General features: G+C 49.4%; 2 long non-coding RNA genes across 4 annotated transcripts; one reads left to right on the top strand and one right to left on the bottom strand.

Annotated features, from left to right (window-relative positions):
* On the bottom strand, positions 1-6,988 carry LOC120405287. Its single transcript, XR_005598472.1, has 2 exons — positions 6,201-6,988; positions 1-683 (listed from the first exon to the last, which is right to left on the bottom strand). It is a non-coding gene; the product is annotated as an uncharacterized LOC120405287 (long non-coding RNA).
* LOC120405286 lies at positions 6,239-16,627 on the top strand. Of its 3 annotated transcripts, none has more exons than XR_005598471.1 (5): positions 6,239-6,317; positions 12,430-12,522; positions 13,074-13,235; positions 14,624-14,753; positions 16,274-16,627. It is a non-coding gene; the product is annotated as an uncharacterized LOC120405286 (long non-coding RNA). The 3 variants fall into 3 exon arrangements; XR_005598470.1 differs by lacking the exon at positions 6,239-6,317 and adding an exon at positions 7,150-7,628; XR_005598469.1 differs by lacking the exon at positions 6,239-6,317 and adding an exon at positions 7,150-7,650.
* The last annotated feature ends 709 nt before the right edge of the window (positions 16,628-17,336 follow it).

Genomic DNA, 17,336 nt, shown 5'->3' with positions numbered 1-17,336 from the left:
GAGTTTCATCGTTGTCTTTAATGTGGTGCATTCATTTATTAGTAAACCCCAGCTCTATCAGCTTTCCAGTCATCTGAAGCTTCCTTATTTAAGGTCAGTCAGTGTTATTCCAAAGGGGAGTGACTGCTGGAAATTCAGATTCCTTCTGTTAAGCCTTTCAGCGACCGATGGGGGTGGTCTAGGTATACATGGTCTTGCTTTCAGTGCAGGGAGGTGGACTAGATGACCTCTCCAGGTCCCTTCCAGGCCCTGCATTTCTTTGATTCTGGGCCAACTTTGCCACATAGGAAACTGACTAGGCCGAGTACAGGTTGAGCAAAATGAATCCGATACACCTGAAATCAAATTTAGGAGTCTAAAATACCTCTGGTGATCTGGGCTTGGAATCCCAAACACTGGAAGAATTTAGGTGTCAGTCCATTCTGGAGAGGGCAGAGCCAGCTGCAAAGTGGGGATTGGAGGTGATGCTATAGCTACATAAAGATACCCAGTTCCCCAGAGAATCAGTACAGAGAATAGGCACCTATGAGAACATGTCTCAGAGTTTGTCCTCTCCCACCTAGTGGGCAAATGAGCAGCCAGTGTTTGAATAGTGACTCTCTTCTCTCACCTTTTACCTGGAATCTGAAGGGTGAGTCTCGCCCATTCTCTGTTGCTGCTCAGCTGTTATCAAAAGCCTTTAGCTGGGAAGAGAGATTGGGTTTATCAGCTCTCAAGTGTCTAAGAAGGAGAGAGGCCAGAAACAGGGCTTCATGACTGAGATCACACACATGGTAAGAAAGCAAAAGGTGGATCAGGGTTGTGCCTAATTTTCCTCTGGCAACGGAATCCTTGTAGCTAACTACCCTTCATGGATAAGAGAGCAGAGCAGCCATCTCACTGGCCCCGGGTGGCCGGGCTGGGGCGGGGGGGGGCCGGGGGCCAGTGCACCCAGGTTCGTGGTGTGTGTCATTCATGGGTAGATCCCCCATCATCCATCATCCGGGCGGGCGGAGGGGCGAGAGGGGTCGTGAGCTGGTCTCTGCTGGAGCAAGGCGAAAGCTGATTGATCTGCATGCTGCAGTGCGCTTGCTGCCCTGTGATGTGACTACCATGTCTGATTTCCTGTAATGAAGAGGTGACAGTTCATACCTACTCCACTTGACGTAGTGAAGAGGAATGTTGTTTCAGAGACTAAAATAAAGGATTTTTTCCAGTAAAAAAAAAAATAAAAATTGTTTTGGTTTGCAAATTCAGCATGAAAGGGTTGTTCAAGAATAAAGAATAACACAGTGGTTGGTGTCTAGGCACTGCTGGATGGAGTCAGCCCTGCCCAACCATGTGTCATGGGCCTTGTACTGCTAACAGCGATTCTCCTAAGTGGTAAGGGCTTCTGGCTTTTGCAGTGGGAAGCTGAGTTCTCTCCCTGTGACACTCTGCATGGCTGTCATAAAGTCTTAGGTGATCATGGCTTTGTTGCACTAATTACAAGGAAGCTCTGATGGGCCTCTCTGAGCTGGGCTTCTGTTAGTGTGGCTTCCACTTCACCGCGGTGGTGTCAAACCAGCCCGAGGTTTTCATTTAAGCACAGGGAAGTTATGAAAGCCCCAAGCATAATGGCTGGTGTCTCATTCCAGCCCTACCACAATTGGCCTGGCTTCACTTCCTTTTCCCTTCCCGCAGCCCTGCTCCCTTGTGGCCTCTCACAGCCTCCTTTCTGCAAGCAGAGTCCGAGAAGATTCTCACACACGCAGGGGCTGTGTGAAGGGAAATCAAAGTGGTTCTGGTGGGCCCATTGCGGTGGTGTCGAAGTGCCTGAGGAGAAAGGAAGATGCTGCAACACCCCATGCACGGAGGGTTCTCGTGGGTCCCCAGCTAGCTGCAGTCTCATTTCCTACTGCAGCCCCCAGGCGTGTTCCTGCAGAGTATGCCCTTAACACGGATAGGAATGTTTGCTTTCTCCCCTCCCACAGGAGCTGCATGTAGGCAAACAGCAGCTGATTCCTGCTTTTGAGGAGGTGGAGTCACCAAGCTTTAATCCTTCCTGCTTTGGAACAACAAGGTGGGGGGGAGGGGGGGCTTGGCTGTGTCTGGTGCTATTACAGCACCTGGCTGGGCAAACTGGCTTGTTAGGCTTGAGGAGCCCTGAGAGCTCCTCTTCTGCTCTAACACTGTGACTTGGGGAGGAGGGTGGAGCTCAGGCAGCAGTGATCCTGGTCAGTTTGTGCTTGACCTAGGGTTAAGGTGAGCCGTTCCAGCTCACTGCGAGCCTGAGACATCACGAGGCGCCTGATTCGATAGACCAGGCTGGGATGGACAATTTTAGCCGCTCGCCTTGCCTGTTACGATTCCAGCAGCTCCCAGAGAACGCACTGTAGGGTGACCAGACAGCAAGTGTGAAAAATCGGGACGGGGGTGGGGGGCAATAGGCATCTATATAAGAAAAAGTCCCAAATAGTGGGACTGTCCCTGTAAAATCGGGACATCTGGTCACCCTGGTGCAGTGTAAGGTGCTGTTTATGAAGGGGAAGCAAAGGCAGGCATGAGCCAGCAGCATTTTGGGTGCTCATGTGTTGGAAAGAAAATCCACAGCGGAGGGGCTGGGAAGGGGGGATGAAACTGGATTTCATTGCTACCTTTGTAGTTGGGCAAAATGACTGGATCTTGGGGCATAACTGGGTATGTATATGGGTATCCGATTCAGTATCTGATGGGGACAGAGGCCTAGATCCTTGAAGTTGGTTAAACACATAACTCCTATTGAAATCAATGGGATTTAGGCAGCTAAATACCTTTGAGGATCTGAGCCGGAATCTCACCCTGGATATGGGGAAGGGTAGCTGGTCGAAGAGAAGGTGCTTGGAACCTGGGAGGAGGGAGTGGGGAAAGTGATGGCAGGGCCTAGACAGGAGCAGCAGACAGCTTGGGTGAATGGGAGAGAGGTACAGAGGACATTTTTGAGCATCCAGTCCCAGGGCTTTTTTCAGGCACTGAATCCTATGAAGGTGATCTTGCCAAATCACATCTAATTCATCTTCCCCTTGGGGCCTCCTCACTCCCAACCCAAATCGCAACAAAGCGCGAAGTGAGTGCCATCTCAAAGAGCTTGTGGTCCAGGACCGCAAAGTCACTGAGTCGAGAAGAGACGAAGCCCTTCTCGACACGTGAGTGTGTAAACCCCTGGTTCGCTGGGGCTTACGCCATTTGATGTACAGGTATAATCGTAATGCTACAATCAGCAGAGTGAGGAGAGGCCTCCCCAGGAGAGTATCCTCAGGTGGCAGCGGGATGTTGACAAGATGGGGCCACACCATAGGTGCTCCTTGCAATCAGAAGGGTATGTGGCTTTCCTTGGATGGCCATGGCTGTTTGAGGAGCCTTTGAAGAGGCCTGAAGTGCTAATTTACAGCCTTTAGTGCTTAATTCCTCCGTTGACCCTCCTGTTTGAGGCCAGCAGCCTGGGTTCTGATCCCCTCTATGCCAGGAAGCTTGGTTCACTCATTGCTGAGACCCTTCCACCTTGTTGGAATTCCCTTGAAAACCCAGGGATGTACTAACCCCCATGACGTTGCAATTACTGGTTATGAGCTTCCGAGTACCCTGACTTCCCATTGGCTCTGTTGTGAGTTCTAGGTGCTCAGCATCTTGCAGGAGTGGGCTGTGCTTATAGCACAATGAGGAGAGTAAATAAGACTGGGACTTTTCAGCTTGGGAAAGAGATGACTAAGAGGGGATACGGTAGAGTAAAATCATGAGTAGTGGGGAGAAAGTAAATGAGGTATTATTTACTCTCCCTCAGAAGAACTAGGGGTCACCCAATGAAATGAATAGGCAGCAGGTTTAAAATAAACAGAAGGAAGTATTTCTTCACACAACGCACAGTCAACCTGTGGAACTCCTTGCCAGAGAACATTGTGAAGGCTAATAAATTCATGGAGGATAGGTTCATGCAGGGCCATTAGCCAGGATGGGCAGGGATGGTGTCCCTAGCCTCTGTTTGCCAGAAGCTGGGAATGGGCAATGGGATGGATCATTTGATGATTCCGTGTTCTGTTCATTTCCTCTGAAGCACCTGGCATTGACCACTGTCAGAAGACAGGATACTGGGCTTGATGGACTCAGTATGGCCATTCTTATGTTCTTAACAAGATCTGTCTTAAGGAACCGCCAAAGGGGCTTGTCATATAGAAGAGACTGATCTTCTAAATAACACATCCACAACTTCGTCAACGTAAGCTGCCTTGTGTTGACTTAACCGTGTAGTGTAGAGCAGGCCTAAAACTCATACGAAATAGTACTGGAAACCTGGGATTCTGTCGCTTAAGCCTGGTGTTGCCTGTTGGATCTGGGGAACAGCTCAGGTGTCCTGAAGGGAGGGTGGCTGGTTTCTCTGTCAGGGTTGGTAAGCCCTGTTTAGGAATCGGGGGCAAAATACGTCCCCATGCTAGAGTTGGAGGGAAACTACCCAAAACAAGTAACACCAAGCCGGGTGGTTCCTGTTAGACTTATCCAGTCCCATTGTTCCTGCTGAAAAAGACCAGCTTTGAAGTGGCAAAGAGTTTTTAGGATTTTGAGAAGGTTTAACGGATGATTATAAGGAGCCAGCCCTTTTGTCGGCTGTGAAAGCAGCAACGAATCTGCTCTGTGGTGCCGGAATGGGGAGCCGGGATGTGGAGGAGAAGCAAAGGCAGCCGCATCTTCCCAGATGCGAAGCTCACTTAGGTTTGTACGTGTGCTGGGCAGTGTGTTTCTCTGTCCCTGCCTCTCTGGAGATGGAAATGTTCCATGAGAGTTTTGTGACAGGTTGCAGGATTCCACAAGAGATGGTGAAGACCTTGTAAATGTGACGCTCGCTCCCCGGCCTATCTTCTCAGCAGCTTAAAGGAGGGGGGCGGGAGGAGGGGAAAAATGACACGCTTGGAACTGTTAAATACGTCTTTCCCGATTCTGCTTCAAAGCCCCCCCAACCACCAGCTTCTCAAACACTCCTGCTGCCTATTCTGCTGCCACAGCCTTTTGTGAAGGCCGCTCATGTTGATCCAGATGCAATGAGCAGTTTTCCCTCCCCAACCACTCTCTCTCCCTTGATTAAAACATCATAATTCTTTAATCTTTCTGAATCAAGTTTCTTCCTTAAAAGCTGCCTGTTCTCTTTGATACACCAAAGCGGTTCTTGTCACGCTGCCAAAGGAGGCTGGGTGGAGTGTCACATGGCTCAAACTTTTACAAGCTGAGAGAGCTGTCTCAGAGCAGGAAAACAAGCGAGCGAGACAGACGCAGAGAAATCTTCTCCCGGTTTGGCTTTTGCAAGAACGAAGGGAGATGGTTTTTTTGTTCGTTTTTTTGGGGGGAGAGGAGGGAGAATAATTTTTAATGCAACAAAGTAACGAATTTCCCCAGCTGAGTTGACGATCACCTCTGGGAAACTTGGAGGAGGAAAAAGGGGGGGAAAATGACGTCACTGCAGCCGGGGGTGCCTGCCGCGCTGCCTGTCAGATCCGAATGAAAAGAACAGGGCAATAAAACAACGGCTGCCTCTGTCTCCCTCGTTAAACACGGCGCTAATTGGATGTTAATTTCTCCTTGCTCTTCTCGCTGTTTGATTGTGAGAACTCCCTCTCTTTCCTGCTGGCAGCCTCAAGAGAGAGCCTGTACTGTAAACTCCTTCCCGCTTGTGGACTGGAATAATGCAGGCGCTGGGAATATTAAAAAAGACGAAGGGGAGGGGGGTGAATGGATGGGGAGGAAGCTGGGAGAGAGGGTTGTGATCTGGGAGTTGCACTAATCTCTACCTTCCCTTCTGATTGTCCTGGACAGAGTCGGGGCTGTAATATTTTTTTTCCCTCCCTTTCTCTCGTGTTTGGACCAGACTGCCAAGCACAAAAAAACCCCAAAACAAACCCCCCCAAAACCCGCCATCCCGATCCACCCAACCCAACCTCGTGTCAAAACAGGCGTTTAGGGGAGCCAGCTGCTTTCTCTGTGCTGCCCGGGTCACCCTTAAGGGGTGTGTGCGTGTGCGTGTTTCTTGGCTGGTGCTCTGAAGGGCATTGAACATGTCTGGTCGCTAGCATGCCCTGCGCCGGTGCAGCCGAGGGGGGGGGGGAGTAAGTTAAGAATGGGGGGGGGGATTTGCCAAGGAATGGGGTGGGTGGAGGAGGGGAGGGGAGAGAAAGACGCGGGAGGCGAGGGGGGGGGGGGATGTGGGAGTAAAGTCCTACCTGGGATCGGTGCCAACTTCCTGCACAGGGTTGCAGACCCGAGGCTGTGAGAGCCCACCAGAGGCGACGCTTCTCTCTTGTCACGGTTCCAAGGCGAGATGAAGGCAGCGGGAACAGGTACAGCAGATGCCGAGCGGCCTTGTTTGCCAGGGTGCTGCTGGGTCGGGTGGTGGTTTGTATTTAAATCCTGCGCTTGTTTGTTTGCTTGACTTGCCGGTGTGGCCAGCTCTGTTTCTCCAGGGCTCCTGCCTTCCGAACTGTGCACGGGGCCCACCGGGGCTTGGGTTGGAAAGGAGTGGCCGGTGGCAGGGGAGCCGGTGGATTTTGCTCTCTCCTTCTCACCCCTTGGATTAACATGCAGAAGATGCGCCTGTCACTTAGCCTGCCGTCAGCGCCTGTTCAGGGATGGGTGACGGCTTTGTTCCGCGCTGCCTGGGAAGCCGTGCCAACTCTCCGACTTGGCAGTCGAGCCAGAGTGGGCAGGGTGAAGGCGAGGAAGGGACAGAATTATTGCCGAGGCTTCCAAAGTAGCTGTAGGCCCGTTTCCGAGCACAGCAGCTTTTTCACTGTGCATCTCTCGCTCTCTGTCGCAGGCTGGTGCAGACAAAACGAAAACGTGTTTTGTTCTGCTTTTTTTGGCATCTGCCCAGCTGCGTTACCAGCCCCAGCTGCCCCCCCACCTCCTACCCCCACTACTTAACCCCCTTTTATTATCGGCACACCCCCAGGTACTTAAAGGCAGCAAAAACCAATTCTTCCTCTGCGGTAAGGTTTTTCGCTATAGATCTCTCTCTGTTTGGGTGTGTCTCACTCTCTCTCTCCTGCTAAAGGACCCCGCCACCTCCTGAAAACCAGGAAGGAGGGAACTAGGATTTATTTTCACGCGGACGTTGGGCTGGCATGCTGGGGAGGTCGGGGCGGGGTAAGGGGGAGGTAAAAACTGGCCTTTTGTTTAACCTGTGTTTATCTAAAGGAAGTTTTTGTCCTTTGGGTTGTTTTCGATTGGGCTTGGGTAACTTTTCTGAGCATGGCTCTCGGAAGAGCAGCCAGAATGGGGTTGGTTTTTTTTATTATTTTTGTTTTTTTAAATCCGAGCTATGTAATAAAGAGGGATTGTCCCAAGGGCACAAGGAAAGGCAGCTCCTGAGTGCTGGAATTCCTGCCAGCGTCCCTTTGTGCCAGCCTCTGCTCGGCCTTTGGCGTCTCGTTTGGATGAAGCCTGGCATGCAGGCACCGCCCATTTCTTAGCGCCGAGCTGTTAGGAGAAGGAAAGGGGGGAGAGAGAGAGAGAGAGAGAGGAGGGGAAAAAAAAAAAGCTGCCTCCCTCAAACTGGCCTTTCTCGAAAAAGGATCCTTCCCCGATGATTGTCCGGAAAAGCGGAGCTAAATCCAGTGGCTACTTCAACAACCAAACTATTCTCCTCCACGGTGCGTCTCTCTCGCTGGCTTGGTACGAAATCAAACCTAGCTCTTACATTTGTCTTATTTTATTTTTAATTTTAAATAACGTTTCATTTGTCCAAATGCTCAGTTGCTTTATTGTTGCTGCAAACCTCACCCCGCCTCTTCCTTTTGCTCCTTCGGTCCTTGGGGCTAAAACATCTGCCTTTAAAAAAACATATATTTGAAACAGGATTCGATGATCGTTTTTCTTTGGCCTCCCCTTCCCCTCCACCTGCAGATTGGGCCATTTGCAGCTCTTAAGAGGTGCTTGGGGCTGGGTGTGTGTTTCTTTTCGCCACCCTATGCAACGCAGAGGGAAAATGTTGAATCATGTCGGATTTGCCATTCAACATGGCAGCCGCAGCTAACGTGGTAGAAACTTACAATGCGGAGCCGACCCCTGGGCCCGTGCTCCTTTTCCATCGTGCGGGGTGGGGTGGGAGGGAATCCAGCACAGGCTGGGGCAGAGGGGGAGAATATTTTGGGGAGAATTTAAACTGGAGTGAGGGAGGAGGAGGGAAATAAGATGGCTGGATCCTCTCTCTTCATTTTGTGATGCGTTAACTGTTTAGAAGCTAGCTCGTTTTTCATCCCTTTGGCTTGCTTGGCGGAGATTTGGGGGGGCCTAACGGGGCGCGAGGTCTCAGCGGGGTGGGAGGTGCCTGGGGATCTTTCTCTGGTTTGCCCACTTGTGTTGCCCGGAGGTGGCTCAGGGATTGTTAAGGTGCCAAGAGAAGGCACGAGGGAGAGCGAGGCGTGCGGGAGGGATGGTTTCTGGAGCGCAGTGGTGGCCTTTGGAGAAGGACCTGGACGGGGCTTTATTGAGCGGAATCTGCCCGGATAACAGAGGCATCTAGGAATGCTGGGCAGGATTGCAGAGGGCACTTAGCAGAGCACACACTTTGTCTCCCGCTGGAGGGCTCCTCCCTTTGTGGGGCTAGACCCTGTCCTCCCTGGCAATTGGTGTAAATCCAGAGCGATTCCACTCCAGACTCTGGCATAACACAGCTCAGGATTTTGGCCCGGCCTCTAAAAATCTGGCCTCTTTATGTCAAACTTAATTTAGGCCTGTTTCGTACACAACAAAAGCAGATTGTTTCAGTGAGAGCAACAGATTCCCCCCCACACCCACTGCGCCTCCCTCCCTCCTGAACTCTTTCTGGAAATGTTTGTAAGCAGTAAAGACATCCCTCTTCCCCCCCCCCCCAAATACATCCCCCAGAAAGCCCCTGCCGTGTGTGACTCGCAGATGTATAGTGAGATCTTAAAATTGGCCTCCGGTTTTTCTTTTAAGGAGCATGCATGCTGAATACTAAGCACCTGGGCCTGGGTTCCCCAGCACTGCTGCTCTCTTAACCAGTGCTGTGTGCAGGTGCTCAGATACTATGGTGTTGAGGTGATACAAGAACCCGAACAGAACAGAGTGAAATGCACTGAGGGTCCCTTTTAAGCACTGGAAAACTAGGCCTTTCATTGAAAATAAATAGAGGCTCCCCTAGGTTTTGTCTCCCCTTCTGCATTCCTACAGAGACACAAACTGGGCTCTGAAAATCCCCTTTTTCACTTCCGGATTGTCAACCGCTCCCAGCAGAACACTCACCGCCTGCTCCGAATGGGAAGTGAGTGTGAAACGATCCCCCTCTGCACCTTAGGCCTGCCCTGGCAAAATGTGTAAGAGACTCAAACCTCTTCTTTAAGGTAGCATTAAAATATCCAACTGAGGAAGGAAAGAGAAATGCTTTTCTGGTCCCCTTGGATGTGAACCAGTTAGGAAGCCATTGGGGAGTAGTAGAATAAGGTGACTAGGTGCCAGGACTCCTGGGTTCCTCGCCCGGTAATGTATTATTTTTATTACAGTAGCCAAGTCGGGACTCCATTGTGCCAGTACTGCGTGACTGTGGATAAGTCACATAAGGCCCAATTTGTAAAGATATTAGGCCTCTGAAGATGCAGAGAGCTGCCTAGTTAGATTTTCAAAAGCATCAAGGTGGCTAAATCCCATTAAGTCAATCTGGCCCATAAGCCATATTCTGTATAGTGCTGAGCATACAACAGGCAATTAATACATCATAAGTTTTCAAAGCCTCAGTTTCTCCATTTGTTCAATGATCTGAAGGGACACAGGATGGACCATTTCGGTTTTTGAGATGCCCCCCGATGAGAGTCCCTTTAGAAGTGCTGTGAGTGGTGACTTGAGTGCTGATGACGTCCATGTAAACCGGACCCTAGAAATAATGCATTCGACTCAAAGGACAATAGTCCAATCCCAAGGCCTGATTTGCATAAGCACTGAGTGCCCATAAGTCCAGCTGAAGGCAATGAAAGCTGCAGATGCCCAGCATCTCTGAAAAACAGGTCACTGGATTTCACCTCAGATACATTTGGCAGTCAAGGCTTGATGCTAACTTGAGCAGGAGCTAGGGCTGCTCAGGAGTTCTCAGGATCAGGCCCCAAACAGGAATTCTGGTGCCAGCTGAAGACCTGGTCTAAATCAGCCTAGTTCAGGGCTTGTCTACACTTGAAATGCTACAGTAGCACATCACTGTAGACACAGCCTACGCCAACAGGAGGGGTTCTCCTGTTGGCATAGTTAATCCACCTCCCCGAGAGGCAGGAGCTAGGTTGATGGAAGAATTCGTCCATTGAGGGAGCACTGTCTGCACTGGCAGTTAGGTCGGTTTAATTACGTCACTTGGGGTGTGGACTTTTCACATACCTGAGCAACGTGGCTGGGTTGACCTAACTTTTTAGTGTAGACTGACCAAGCCTCAGTTGAAGTCAATGGAGCTAGGCCAGTTTACATCATCAGAGGATCTGACTCTTTAACGATAACGAGAAGGGGACTCTTTAGAGTCTCCATTCTCCCCAGCAGATTATTGTTATAAATACAGGCTAGGGGCAGGGACATTAATTTCCCAAGCTGTATGAAATGCTACTCCTCCCTTTTTTTTCTTAATAAGAAGTCATGAGACCTCATCCAAAGCCCACTGAAGTTAATGGGAAGACGCCCATTGACTCCAGTGAGCTTTGGATCGGGCCCTCAGGGCGAGGCGCAAGATCTGAGCTGGAGCAAGAAATTTCTGACGTGTCCTAAGCAAAACATCTGGCACCCCTGCAAGCGCCCTTCAGGGCTCTGCCAAGGGACGCAGCTGTTGTGTTCTGTACGGCGAGCAGCAAAATAAGACTTGAGCTCCCAGACCGTGGCTAAACGATAATAATAAATTCTTTAAATTAAGAGGGAATTTGCAATTGGATCATTGTGTCTTTTACTGACCTTAAGTTGGAACTTGCTCAAAAAGACCTTTGTGGCGGTGGTGATAGTGTTGCATTGTAACATGAGTAGGGAGTGGGGCCCAGATGGCTGAAGGTCTTTAGGCACCTAACTCAGTGGGAGGATCAGCACCTTTGGAGGTCCCCCGGCAATTACTGCTTCATGACTGGCTCTGCTCTGCTGCTTACCTTGTCCTCACCGCTCTAGGTTTGAGCAGTGAAAAATACATTGATCCTTAAGGAGAGGCTCCCAGTCCCATGATTCTCTGCACAGCAGCATAGCCCTGTCCCTTCGGCTTGTCCGAGTGAACGGTTCTTGCCTGATAGATTGCTCCACATGGACCTTCAGCCTCCCCCACCATCCTAGGGTTTGTGCACTAGAGCACGGGGACACCTCATTTCTTCTCTCTGCCTGATGGGCAGTGGCCAGGCTCAGCTCAGCCAAAGCTGCCCTGGAGGCATGAGGGCTTTCCAGGTCATGGGGTCCTAACAGAACTTGGGGGATGTTCCATGGGCCAGGTGGTGAAGAGTGTAAGTGACCTCCGCTGGCCTGAGAACTCATGGGAATAACATGATCGCCACCGAGGATTCAGGGGGGGAGTGTGTCTCCTTTATCCCTGCCCTGGCTTGGGCTGGACCCCTATATCCCCATTGCATACAAGCTCTGGATACAATCTGTGCCAACTGGGGGCTGGAAGGGAGATAGGAGAGTTTGGAGCAGTGCATGGAATCTCAAGCTTTCAGCTGCAGGGACCCAAGGAATGACTTTGGGGGAGTGTGTGTATGGGGGCAGGGAGGGGGGAATTAGCTTGTCCCAACCCTGCAGCAGGCATCTAGGGGGCATTTTAAAGGAACTCTCTGGAAGAGGAGGAAGGAGAACCCTGTGTGCGCAGCGGGAGGAGAGTCCCAGCAGCCCCATTGGAATGCAGGCTGGGCTCCCATTCAAGCAGCTGGTCTTGAGCAGGCAGAGTTAATCATTGAGGGACAAATGCAAAAGAGGACTGTAGCTGCTGATTTAAGGGCAGCTATTTACACAGCGGAGTTCCCTGGAATCCACCTCAGCTTCCCCTTTGCGCCAGAGGTGCCCAGCTGGCCCACTAGCGAGGGAACAAACAAGCTGAATAGCAAAAATACATGCAGACAAAATCTTTGTTGCTCTTTGCAGCCAGCATTGCAGGCATGCTGGGCTCATCTGTCTCGTGAGCTAAGCCAGGTGGGGGCCGAGATGGTAGCTGGCTGCCAGAGGTGTGCAAAGGAAACCCAGAGCACTGCAAGGCTGGTGATTCAGCCTCTGGGTCTCTTCCTTCTGAGGCAGAACTGTACCAATGCACCAGTGCTGAGTGAGTTGTAAAACTGAGCTCCTAACCCCTTGCGAGCATTAAAATTCCCCTTGTATAAGAGCAAGACTATTGCTTAAAGTACTGATGTTGGGTCTGGTCCATTATATTCCACCTACCCTTAGATTCCCTCTGAAGTTTTAATATATTGAGGGATTCTTGACTCTTTTACTATGCAGGGTTGCTGTGCACTGTTCAACGCTTGCTGTATTTCACCCCAGAGGTGGCTGCATTTCAGTGGCGGATGCAGCGCTTCCTGTGTCTTGCCCAAGGTACCTGCCTTACTCTGTACATTTGCAGACCTATGTTGAACATATTAATTGACAGCACAGTCTGTAGCACTTTGGCATTCTTCAGGGGTGACGGCCAGGGCAACAGAAACATCAGACTTGTGGGAGCAGTTTTATGCTCCTGAGTCCTGTGGGATGCAGGAATCCTGCAGATTTCTTTGCTAAAGGAGTTGCTCCTGTGAATCCAGCCTGCTCCCCAGGCTTTAGGAGATGCAGGGAGGAAGGAAGAGCCATAACATGAGGCTGCAAAGTAAGGGAAAAAAATAACATGGAGCATTTGAAACTGCTGTTTGAGATTGGATCCAGGCTAAGGTTTGGGGCCTAACGCCCCAGAACTCTGTGGGAGTTCCCATCTGGATCTCAGCTCTGCAGCACAGGGCCCATCTTTGGGAATTATCTGAGATGGGGTTTCCAGGTGAAGGGGACTAATGCCCAGAGACATGGAGGTGGACTTAGGAGGAAATCTTTCAGCTGGTGAGTCTGGAGTTCACAATCTCCCTGTGAAACTGACCCATCTGTTTGTCCTTACACAGCAGCAGTGCTTCCTCAGTCACAGGGAGAAGGCTTCTTTATACTCTGGGACATTTGACCAGCACAGCTTGACATCAATAGCCAGAACACCCTACCACACCTTGACCACCACCGCTGTCCAATCCTCCCCTCCCAGCCAGCAATGCTGATCAGTGATTCAGCAGGTCAGAAATGGCTTAATGAGAACTACGGCTAATTGAACGGCAGTGTCAGTCATAGTATGGCCATTATGAATTGCAGTAGTGACCTGGGTAAAATGCCCTCTCTACCCACGGAAGAGCAGATATCCCATTTTGGGGGGATCAGAATCTGCTTTATGATCCCTGAGTTGTCTTTGGGGTGCCTTTTCTAAGACAGTTGTAGGCTCTGAGCTTTCCAGCTAATAGCTCCTCAACTTCTCCTCTCTGAGAAGTTCAAGGTGGATGATGTCATCATGTTCATCCCCCCCACACACACACACACCAGTGCAAGCTTGCTGTCCATCACCAGGATTTTTTAAAAGGGGGCCTAAAGTTAGGTTCCAAAGGCCTTATACTGTACAGGGGTCTAAATAAGGGGCCTACTTTTCAAAAGCGGTGAGTACCCAGCAGCGCCGATCAGGCCTAAATAATGGAGTTTGGAGCCTATCTTTATTCAGGACTTGTCCTACCCTGACAATAAAAACTTGGCATTTATGTAGCACCTTGTCAAAAGTGCTTTACAACTGCTGGGCCAGTGGCTCAACTGGTATGAATTAAGTTAATGGAGGATCTGTCCCATTATTTGGTGAGTCTTCACAACACTGCTGTGAGGTACAGTAGCATGATGACTTCTACAAGGTCACCCAGCCCTTCTGTTTCCTACCCCTGTGCCACATCCCCTTGATCATAGAATATCAGGGTTGGAAGGGACCTCAGGAGATCATCTAGTCCAATCCCCTGACAGATTTTTGCCCCAGATCCCTAAATGGCCCCCTCGGGGATTGAATTTACAACCCTCGGTTTAGCAGGCCAATGCACAAACCACTGAGCTATGCCTCCCCCACATATTATGCTTCAATGCGTGATTATTTATTATTTGCAGTGTAGTACATCCTAGCAGCCCCAAGTCCTGGCCCAGGCCCCTGTTGTGCCAGGGGCTATACAAACCCAGAACAAAAAGACAGTTCCTCCCCAAAGAGACGACACTCTAGGCTCAGTGTCATTTTAAACGTCCCAAGCCGTCGCGCTTCTGACATTTTCTCACTGTTCCACAATTCATACTGAAGAAGAACAGCATCATTTTCAACCAGAAACAATCTGAGGGACTTGTTATGAATTAAACATTTCACTCGATGTTCGAGGGATGCTACTAGCGTAGGCCCAACATTTAACCTCTTTTAAATCCTCTCAAAATTGGATGGGAGTGTCCTCTGGATTCTAAATTTTATCATTCTATGATTCTGATATGCACTCGTTTGTCATCAAGGGATGAATAAAAGCAAACAAAAGCTGCAGTCCTTGTTTTGCATAGGCCCTGCCCTGTTCTGTGCTCTGTCACTGCTGAACTCCAAGTGATCCACCCTATTCTCCAGGCCATGCTGACATCCTGGAGGATGGCAGGACACACAGAAGGGCATGGAAGATCAACAACATAAGAAGCACCGGGTTAAAAGCAGTCGGTGTCATCCAAACAGCTGATGGGACAAAACTGAACAGGATTCTGTGAGTTGGCAAAGAAATGTGAACAACAAGCCTCTATGAGATTGTTAGATACAATGGCAAGGAAAGAGAAATGCAGCTGTTTTGGGGCTCTGTTGTATGTGTGTGTGTTGCAAAGTGGGAGCTAAAGGTAGTCCCCCTATATACTTATTTTAGCACTACTGGCTAAATTTTTAAGAACTTTGCATGCACAATGATGGAACCAGATTTTTGAAGAGCTCAGCACTTTGGGTGCAGGGCTCTTTTGAAAACCTGGCCATAGTGTCACGCTGGGGACAGCTAAGTATGTTTGAAAATCTGGCTCCTAGTTAGTTCACATTTAAGCATCTGAGTTCTTTCAAAAATTCAGCCATAAGGGCTGATTTCCATTGAAAGATTTCCATTGAGTTCAAAGGGTTTTGGATCAGGCTGTGGGTGCCTAGTTGTCCAACTGTGGAGTTAGGTGTCTAACTCTAGGAAGTTTGAAAATTTGACCTATAAAAATGAGTCAATTCTTGTCCCTGTACATTTCTTTCAAATCAGGAGTAACTCAGTTGAAATCCATGGAATTACATAACTGCTGTGAGAGGAGAATCAGGCTCTTATCTCTTTTATCGGGCCGCAGACATGTGCCTGACTCAAGTCCCCAACAAGGCAAATTGTCACGACTTCGTGTTCCATCCATCCCTCCCACTATGGCCAGTATATTTGTCCAGCCTAGATGGGGAGACCCTTGGGGCAGGATCTGTGTCTTCTTGTCTGGGAAGAGCCCTGCAAAACTCACTGGAGATCTTGACTTTCAGAGGTTCCATTTAGGACGTTTCTTTGCATGATTGTAGGCCCAGCTCCAGGATCGGCCAAAAGAGACAAGGGCCACCTACGTGTGCTGAAAACTAATGAGTTAAACACCTGTGCAGCAAATGCCTGAAAGCTGTTTAACTGGAAATGCAGTTCGATGGCTTACAGTTAAGCCTGTTTCAATCACTGGATGGCCATTTCTTGCAGTGGAAGGATCGAGGCTGCTGTATCTGTTTTCTTCATTAACATATTAGATGCATCTGTTAGACCCCTTAAACTAGCTCTGCAAGCCAGGCATATGAAGGCAGATTTCCCTTTGAGGCACAAACACCTTTTTTTTTTTTTTTTTTTTGCATCTCCAAGCAAAACGTTCTTTGTGATAGAAAACTAGCTTTTTCCCCCCTCTCCACCCCACGCCCACCTGTGTACAAAAACTCTGCTCTAGGGAGGCGATTTTCTCTGCAATGTTGAAGTGCAGAATTCAGATGGAATGATTGGGAAAGGAGCAATGCAAGAGTGTCACAACCAACACTTCTGCCCCTGCTATGACACCCAGCCATGGTGGTCGGGTGTTTGATTTAGATACGTCAGAGCTAGGTTATGACCCTGAGAGCTGACTCTGGACTTTAGCAGTCATTTGTAAATCTAATTGCTAGGTGGCCCCTATTAGAAATCATGGGCAGACATCTAGACGGGTCTGAGGCTGCATAAAATGCCTGATTGCACTTTTGATGTGTCCAACACAGGCCTATGTCTAAAGAAGTTTGGTCTACAGCATCCACATCTACTGTGCATCCAAATCCAATTTGGAATGTGTCCCGGTTATTTGATCCAGGTGAAAGCATCACTCTTTCTAGCTGGTGGAGGTCTGTCTCATTCAGTGAACTTTCTGGATGGAAGAGAAGGAGCTGGGGTTGGGAAATCATCCAGAATGGACTCAGGGCACAGTTCAGAGGCAAAGTCACATGTACAAGTTGAATGCACTCTGGCTGTAGGCCATAGGAGAAGACCCTGAACTGGATTTCTGTGCCCAGCTGAGATGGACCCTCAATGCCACCACCATGAGGAGAAGAACCTCAACTGCATTTCTAGGCTCTTGTGTGATGGATCCTGAGAGGAGAGGGCTCTGAACTAAGTCAGTGGCTCAGTAAATTAGAATGGGCTCTGGGCGCAGCTCTTACTTAGTAGCTTCAAGAGTTGTGGAAATAGATCTTGAAAAATGAAAACAAGGTTGATTTTTTTTTCAGGACTGGGTGCACTCTGCAGATTTATACTAGTTGGAAGCCCACCCTTGTTTGAAGCCAGTCTTGGGTTTAGAGCTTCACAGTATTTAGCACCTTAAGTGTTTTACTTGTTCAAAGCACTGTAGGGCATTAGCTAATCAATATTCCCAGCACCACAGGGAGCGGGTGTTAATCTCCCAGATGAAGAAACTGAAGTACCGATAGGCAAGGTGACTCACCCAGTGAGTTGGTGGCAGATAGGACATGGAGTGAATGCAATTCAGTCCCATGCTCAGACTGACAGACCACATTGCCTCTCTGCCTTCTCTTCACAAATGATCTTTGTGAAGACATCCTGCTATAAAGTGCTGCCATTCTAGGATTTCTTAAAAACTCTTGGGGTGGGAGGTGCTCAAATATTACAATGAAAGGTGCTGCCATAAGAACCTGGACAGATAAAACTCCATCCATTTAACAAGACTTATTTCTGCATCCACCCACTCATACCGTGTGAGGAGAAAACAGCCCTGTTCCTCCCCTTCCATGGGGGATGCATGAGGCATCTTCCACTGATGAAACCAATCAA

This window comes from Mauremys reevesii, linkage group 4 (genome assembly GCF_016161935.1).
Source record: "Mauremys reevesii isolate NIE-2019 linkage group 4, ASM1616193v1, whole genome shotgun sequence".
In the NCBI taxonomy this organism is placed as follows: domain Eukaryota; kingdom Metazoa; phylum Chordata; order Testudines; family Geoemydidae; genus Mauremys; species Mauremys reevesii.
Note: the sequence above shows the minus strand (reverse complement) of the source record. Positions and strands in the feature narration are given on the sequence as shown.